Below are 8,319 nucleotides of genomic sequence, written 5' to 3' on the forward strand. Positions count from 1 at the left end.
CTATGAAGGAGAGGAGTTTTGATAGCAGCTGGTGAGTTGGTAATATACAGAACTAGCCTGTTTGGGCAGGGGCAAGTGGCTTGATTTAGATGATGTATGACAACCTGTGTTTTATGACCATTTAAGGTTTGTGGCCTGTCAATTCAATATTGTAGCTGATATTGGTGAATTGTTTTTAAGAAGTAGCTACCATAATGCAAAAGAATAATTTGATTTAAAAATTACCCGTAAGTACTTAGAGTTTATTCCACAAACCTGCCAGAGAAAATCAAAGCATAAAAAATCTTTTGAACTGGCTAATACATGCTTCCTTTTCCATTACCCACTTTGGCACAGATTCAAAGTCTCTCATTCGTATCCATTTTAAACCAACTGTGTAAGCAAGTCAGTACAATATGGGGCATCATCAGAGTCCTGGAAACAGTCACTGTGGGAGACAGTTATCTGGGGACATATAATCTAGGAACTACCAGCCCTTGAATGAACAGGAAATGAGACATGTAGGGAGATGTCTAATCTGAAGATTTTATACACCAGCTTGCTTCAAGGATGTGCAGCTGAGTTGAATATTAACACCCACTGGCAACCTAGGACTGACAATGACTGACTCCATTCCTCCGTTCCTTCCCCCAAACATGTAGAACACTTACTAGGTACCAGGAATTTTGCCAGATAGCTGGTTAATATGGCCTTTGCTGTGACCTTGAGCAATTTATAGTCCAATGAGAAAGACAAATGCTAAAAGTGGCTTGTAGGGGACTGTGGAAGTAGAAATGTACACTTAATATTTGTGTATTTCACTGTATGTAAATTATACTTTGATTTTTTTAAAAGAGAAGAAAAAAAGAATCACTTGAAAGCAGTACTGGAAATCTAGGCAGGGTATTATAAGAATACCAAAATAGAGAAGATTTGTGAAAAATATAAAGCAGAGATGATCAAATTAAGAAGAAGAAAAAAAAAAAAACCCAATGCACCTACAACCCCGTGAAAGCAGAAAGAGATCTCCAAAAAAGTGAACTTTATAATTACAACTTCAGAATAACCTCAAGTTTAGAGACAACAGGGACAAGGAGAAGGAAGTGGTATGATGGTGAGCGGGCAAAGAATTCACAAGCTGCAAGTATCTGCACCCATTTTCTGCTTTAGAAATGGCTAGTTCTGGAATTTTTTTCTCCCAGTGAAAATTTTAAGTAAAGCTACTGCTTACCAAATAAGATGAGAGTCATAATACAAGAGGCTCCCAAAGAAGGCACCAGGGCCATAGAAAGTAGCCACTGCCCAGTTTCCCACTCCCGCCTCCAAAATGAGTGGAGCTAGGACCACTGCAACCAAATCTGCATTTACTCCTAAGAAAGAGATTCTCACCTGGGCTGGGGAAATATATCCAAACTACTAATTCAAAACATAAGAGTTTTGTCTAAAATATAAGAATTGACCATCAAAAATCATAAAACAATTGAAAGAAACCAGCAGAAGAATTATCAAACTCTGTAAATAAATGAACAACCTCCTGATGAAACAGTTAATCAGGAAAGAAAATAATATTAAAATAGTATAGTTGGTATGCTTGGAAGAATTCAAGAAGTTCTTATTATCTACAGAAATTAAAAGCATTCTGTACAAAGAATTGGAAATCTTGGAAATTAAAAGCATGATTGCTGAAATAAAACATATTTCAACAGATGGACTGAAGATCAAATAGGTATGGATGAAGATCAAATTAGTGAACAGGAAGATCGAGTTAGAGGAATCAGTGAATAAAGGCAGAAGAGATGAGAATAAGATTAATATGAGTTGTGGCAGCTAGCTTTTAGGAATTGCCTACTATAAATTCCAGAAGGATAAATAGAAAGAACTGAGAACATAAAGACTCAAATGTACAAATTAAAAGGGCCCAATGAGTGCTGGGCAAGAATAATGAAAAACTACATTCTCATGAAGTTTCTAAATTCCAAGGATAAGGAGAAAATCTCCAAATGGCTTGAGGTGAGGGTCATGGGAGACACACCACCTAGAAGGAATTTGTTTTTTTAGGCGAGGCAACCCTTGGTTGACCTCACAAATTGCAAGGACCTTGTCAGCTTATAATCCCTTATTTTTTTATTTTTTATGCCTACAGCACCTGGTCTTCCTAGGTGGTCTCCCATCCAAGTACTAACCGGGCCCGACCCTGCTTAGCTTCCGAGATCAGACGGGATCGGTCTTGTTCAAGGTGGCATGGCCGTAGGCTACAAGAAATTGATAACCAAATTAGCTTGTGGTTCTCATCTGCAACACTAGTGCTAGAAGATAAAATTCTGAGGGAAAATTATTTTAAATCCAGAATTCTAGACCTCATTAATGTATCATTTAATTATTTTGAATTTAGAATTCTATCCTCAATCTATAATTATGAGAGCAAAATCAAGTATATTTAGACATGCAAAGACTCAGAAAGTTTACTATCCAGAAATCCTTTCTAAAAGAGATACTCAAACATGTACCAGAAAATTGAGAGGGAGGAGGAAGGGGAAAGAGGAAGATATAGGACACACACACAAAAAAAAAAACAGTGGTAAGCAAGAAATCAGTAAAATCTGTAGCTAAGTCCATTGCACAATAATTGAATAAGGTCTATTTTGAAGATTGCACTATTTGCCAAGGTCAGTGATATGGGTCTTCACTGTCAACTGGTATTTATCGAGGAAGGTCGAGCTCCACTTTCTAGCTCACCGTTGTTGTGGGCTTCCTCTGCAGTTGTGTCGGTCATTGCTGGCTGTGCTCTACTTCTCCTCAGGGCTGCGTGTGGCCACAAGGGTCCTCGAGCTGATCCTGTGTCCGGAAATGACTGTCAGCAAAGCTTCCTTTCAGGGTTTGTAGAACAAACAGACCAACAGCTGAGACTTCCTCAAGTGAGGCAGGTGATTGTGTGTGTATGTGTGTGTGTGAGTGACAGATTGGGTGACAGAGTCCCAGTTTCACTTGGCGTTGCCCCCACCGCCTGAGATCAGGGGGAGGACAGGTGAATATTATGCCAACTGTTCCCCGAACTAGAGTGTGTTGAAGTATCTGAAGTTTGCTCCTGCAGCTTATGTTGGTTGGATCACGGGGTGTCTGAGTGCCATCAGAGTTCACTTGCCAGTACAAGGTGAGGGGGAATGGCATTACTGTGAAAACGGGGAGGGCCAGGGGACTTTCCTGCTCTACTGAGCTGTCACTTCCCATCCATGTTTGTTTTGCTTTTCTGAGAACACTAGGGTTTGGGGTGGGCTAAATGTCAGAGAGCACTGGTTCTAGTACAGCCATGTGCAGAGGCCAGGAGTGTATTTACTACCCAAGTTCCCCAAACTAACTCCAGGTAGGGTGTTCAGTTTGTGTGTGTGTGCGTGCATGTGTGGGGGGGGGGGGGAGGAGGGGAGAGGGAGAGGCCTGTTGGTAAAGGCAGAGTAATCCTACAGTTTCTCACATGGCAACAAAGTGAGAGTCACTGAGTGTCCAAGAATGCAGTCTCCCCTTGCTCGACAATTATCAATCAGCAGGGCATTTCTCTATAGAGACAGGTCCTTGTGTCTGTTTTGAGATCAAGACTCCATTCTGAGAGGGTCAATGCTATCCTTTCATGTCATGTCAGCAAGGCATAGATGTGTGTGAATGTGCAGTGAGATATTAGAGGGACTCACTTTTATCTGTCAAACAACAATTTTTCGATCAACGTGATTTAAAGGCTTCAAACATTTAAATCATTTCTGTTACTGCAAACTTCAAGCAATGAGCTCAACACCAGAGTATATCAAATTCATTACAGTTAGATATCCAAATCATCTCTGAAAATACCCACATACAAGCAATTTATTTACAATTTGCGAGCCTGCTAGTGATATTCTCAGGTCAGGCTCTGGGAAAAGCTGTACATCATTTCTGGTCAGGAGTGTGATGACCAAGCAAGGGATTTTTGCAGGAAAGTTTTAGGATATTTGGTATCCAGCTTCCCTGTTCCCTTCTCTTTCTGACCTTATACCCAGATGGGAACCCACTGGGCAAACACCAAACTTTACATTGTAAGCAGACACAGCGAAGGGCAGCCTGGGGAAAAACCCTAGAGATACTGGGTTAGTGTTCACCTTCCATTTGCCTGTCCTCCTCCTTCCCACCCCTGGCTACCCCACGGCCCACTGGGGGTTCTCTTAGAATCTCATCCACTTATGTCCTGGGTTGGGGGATGGGGCTTTCCAAGGGAACTTTCCTGTAATTCTGATTTGCCAGTATCCAAATTGATTTAGAAAGTCCTATATGTTAGTGCGGTAAAATAAAAATAAAAATGGTACCCAATTTTTTTTGTCATTGATTTTTTTTTTTTTTTTTTACTATTTAACCATTTTTAACTCATTTCCCATTTGCTGCAATAATACACGCCAGTGGCATTTACCCCAAAATAACTCACGGATTACAGTCTTAACCTTACTCCCAGAGTTCGCCATGAAATATCTTGCTTTTATCATTATTTTTGCATTGCTCTAGTATGTCAATAGTCTTTGGAAACTAATGACATCATTCTATTTATAGCATTCTGTTTTCAGTAGCGGTATTTCCATTTACAAAATATAGTAATTCTCGACTGCTGAAAATGTTAAATCCTTGAAAACGTAGCATTCCTATGCGTGATGTTAAATTAACATGGTTCTCGAGCAGTTGTTAGCCAAAGATTCATTTGATGAATTCGATTTACTTGTACATTTCAGGATTAGAGACAAGTTCTGTTTAGAAATAACTCCAAGAACAGTTTTTATATTTTATTTTCGCATTGAAAGCCAGTCAGATTTGCTTCAGCCTCAAAGAGCATGTTTATGTAAAATTAAATTAATGCTGGCAGCTAGCTGCCCTTTTTTTCCTAAACGGGAAATGGGTTAAACGTACATTTCAGTGGTATTAAGTACATTCACACCTCTTTGTAGCCATCAACACCATCTGTCCATAGAATTCTTTTCATCTTGCAAAACTGAACCGCTCTACCCATTAAACACTAACTGCCCACTCCCTTCTCCCCTCAGCCCCTGGCAACCACCTTTTTACTCTGTTTATGGATCTGACTACTCTAAAAAGCTCATATGAGTAGAATCATACAGTATTTGTTCTTTTTATTCCTGGCAAAGTTCACTCAGCATAACGCCTTCGAGTTTCATCCACAGTATCAGAATTTACTTCTTTTTTAAGGCTGAATAATATTCTATTGTATGGATAGACCACATTTTGTTTATCCATTCATCCTTTGATGGGTATTTTGGATAAGTGAATAATGCTGGTGTGAACATGGGTGTTCAAATATATCTTTGTTATCATTGAATGTTTTGATTGTGTAGCAAGATGCATAAGATAGACTTCAATATTTATTAACCTTTGATAACTAAAGAAAGGAACAAATTGAGAAGCTCTGTTGATTACACTTGCTCAAGGTCCTTGAGATCACTTCAGATATTTGTCAGTTATCTCAATATTTTAGGTGGGATTTAAATAATTTGTCTAACCACATAAAGGCCCTCTAATGACTAAATTATTATAAAAAACCTTAAAAAATAAAGTTAAAAATAATTTCTTAAAAGTCTGGAATTGATAGTTTTTCTAGAGGGCCAGAAAACTGGTAATCCTGAAGCCTGAAGAAGGAGCTGGTTGTAGTGAACAATATGTACGCAGATAAGCAAAATAAAATGCTGAGTTGGTAAAAAGTGTACTTTGCATTTTTCAACATCTATATAGCGGTTCTGAATTAAATTTTAAAATATAAAATCTGCACATTACATTAATATGTACAAAAATAACTTGAAATGTGCATATAATTATATAATTTTTTAAAAATTTTAAAACACATGTATTTTTATATTGCCCCCTACCTTCTATCTTGGCAGATATTTTTTGTGGAGGACAAGTGGCAAATCTAATTCATGCATTTCTCAAAGCTATCTAGTTCGTTGATGTCATCCTTTCCTGTTTACAAGCACTGTTGCGTACTTAATTCTGAGTGTGCGTGTGCGTGTGTGTGTGTGTGTGTGTGTGTGTGTGTGTGTGTGTATCTTTGGCCATTTTACTGGGGTTTGAGAAGGAGGGGAGAGAGAACTTTCAGGGTTACAATGCCATCTTGAAACCAAAGTCAAAATTTTATTTGATGAAGTCATTAAAATCTAGATGTCATGGAAAAAGAGAGCTTTCTTTAAATTCTCTTTCAGGAGATGTTGGTGTATTGGCTATGCTCTTTTAAAAGAAGAACATTTTTCTTAAACTAAATATTTTTTTCAGCAATAATCCCACTGCTCCAAATCTAATACTGGTTCAATATTCTCTTTTAATATTCTCTTTAGTATTTGTCTAGTGACAAATACTCATAAGGAGACACTTTTTCATTCCAGATTCCATGAACTTAACCATTGGATAAGAAGTAATTTTTTTTTTAATTATTTGTTTGAAAGCAAAAATGAGCCAATAAAAAGAATTGATGAAAGTTATACAACCTAATGTAGAATTTAAAAGTAACATGAATTGTGCTAACATAAAATTTTTAAAATGTTAAAAATATTATTCATGCAAATATAAAATAAAATATTTAAGATTTTATTCAACTAATTAATTCATGAGGGACTCAGTATGATGTTTACTTCAAAGAAGAACTAGTAAGATATTAAGTTTCAAAGGAAAATTTGAATATTTTCAGTCAGGAATGATAAAACAAATTTGCTAATAGATGCAAAACTGGTTAACTGGTTAATATATAGGACAAAATCTAATTAGTAGGTTTATCTTATTTTTACCCAGCAGAAATCACTTATATCTCTACTGGAAAAAATTAATTTGCACTGCTATGGACAAAAATCTTTTGCATTATCATCAATTTTCTGCAAATTAACTTCTACCTCTACAGAATTATAAAATAGCCTAGTCAATAGAAAGTCCATTAAAGGTTCACAACCCTATAGAATCAGATAATCTCTAGAAGCGCTACTAGACAACCCACTACCAGCACCCCACTGAAAAGACACCTAATAATCTCGTTTGCCCATTTCCGAGCTGTGGACAATTTTTGCGAACATCAGCAATTTAAAATACACACATACACACACACACGTATATACACAAATCTATTTATTTATTTATTTATTTATTTATTTATTTATTTATTTATCTATTTATTTATTTATTTATTTTCTGCAGGGGGCATGGCAAAAATGGAGAGGTATAGGATGGTTTAAAAATGTCTTAAATGAATGTATTTTTGCTGAAACAATTACATGATTTCGTGGAGAGCCGAGTTTAGCAAAATTTTGCCTAAATAACAAGAGATAGGCTACAATACTTGCACTGTCCATCTCCTGCCCTCCAAGCAGGCTCTTTCTTATCTTTGCTGAACAAAAAAATAATAATTAGCAAGAAAGCCTGCTGCAAAAGAGGTTAGGAAGTTTATTTTTAACTACTTCTTTTTAAGGTTGCACAAGTTTAGCCCTTATATGGGAGTATTATTCATGGGTAGTTAGATTTAGAACAGGCTCATGGTAGAGAGAGAAAGCCAGTGAGGATATGGGTGAAGTAGTGGGGGCCCTGCTCTTGGAGCACCCCACGGACATCACAAGCTCAGAGCCTTCAAACTGGAACTTAGTTCTGCCCCTGAAGCCTCTCCCTGCCCCGACTTGTAACAACTCCCTTTGGGTCTCTAGCTCAGTGACTCCCACCACTATCAACTCAGTTGCCCAAACCAGAAATTTAGGTGACATCTGTTATTTCTCTTTCCTTCTACTCCATTCTACTGGTCATAAAACCCAGTGGATTCCACCCAGTACCACTCTCCTTTGCCACTTCTCTCCGCACTCATTGTCGGTTCCCTGCTCCTAGACGTGTCCTTTCTTGCCTGGGTACCCGCAGCAGCTCCAGGCTGGTCTCCCTGCCTCCCTAGCCCAATCCCAATCTCACAGACTCTGGGAGGCTTTTCTGATGAGGTCACGCTGCTTAAAACTCCGTTACAGCCTCACAGCAGCCCCCTTTACTTGGTTATGAGGTCTTAACTTACTTATCTCTGCATCTAGCGCCTCTCTCTAATCACCTGTTCCCGTTCGAAGGGGGTCCTCCCCCCCATTTCTAGAAGATACTCTCTTGTCCTTGTCTCTCTGCGTATGACTTTCTCACCTGCCTAGGTTCCTCTCCCGCGCCCTTTTCATCCTCAGGGGCTTAGTTTACTTACTTTCTCAGAGCAGCAGGAACTCCTGCCAGCCCTCCACCCCCACCCCCCACCGCAACTCTGTCGCCCTTTAAGGACTTGTCACCTGGTCAAGCCTGTCGCCCCTGAAAGGCCCGGACCGG

General features: G+C 38.7%; 1 non-coding gene across 1 annotated transcript; it reads right to left on the minus strand.

Annotated features, from left to right (window-relative positions):
* Positions 1-2,113: 2,113 nt before the first annotated feature.
* LOC111733170 lies at positions 2,114-2,232 on the minus strand. The gene has a single exon (XR_002777868.1). It is a non-coding gene; the product is annotated as a 5S ribosomal RNA (ribosomal RNA).
* Between the last annotated feature and the right edge of the window lie 6,087 nt (positions 2,233-8,319).

The sequence above is a fragment of the Pteropus vampyrus genome, unplaced genomic scaffold (genome assembly GCF_000151845.1).
Source record: "Pteropus vampyrus isolate Shadow unplaced genomic scaffold, Pvam_2.0 Scaffold535, whole genome shotgun sequence".
In the NCBI taxonomy this organism is placed as follows: domain Eukaryota; kingdom Metazoa; phylum Chordata; class Mammalia; order Chiroptera; family Pteropodidae; genus Pteropus; species Pteropus vampyrus.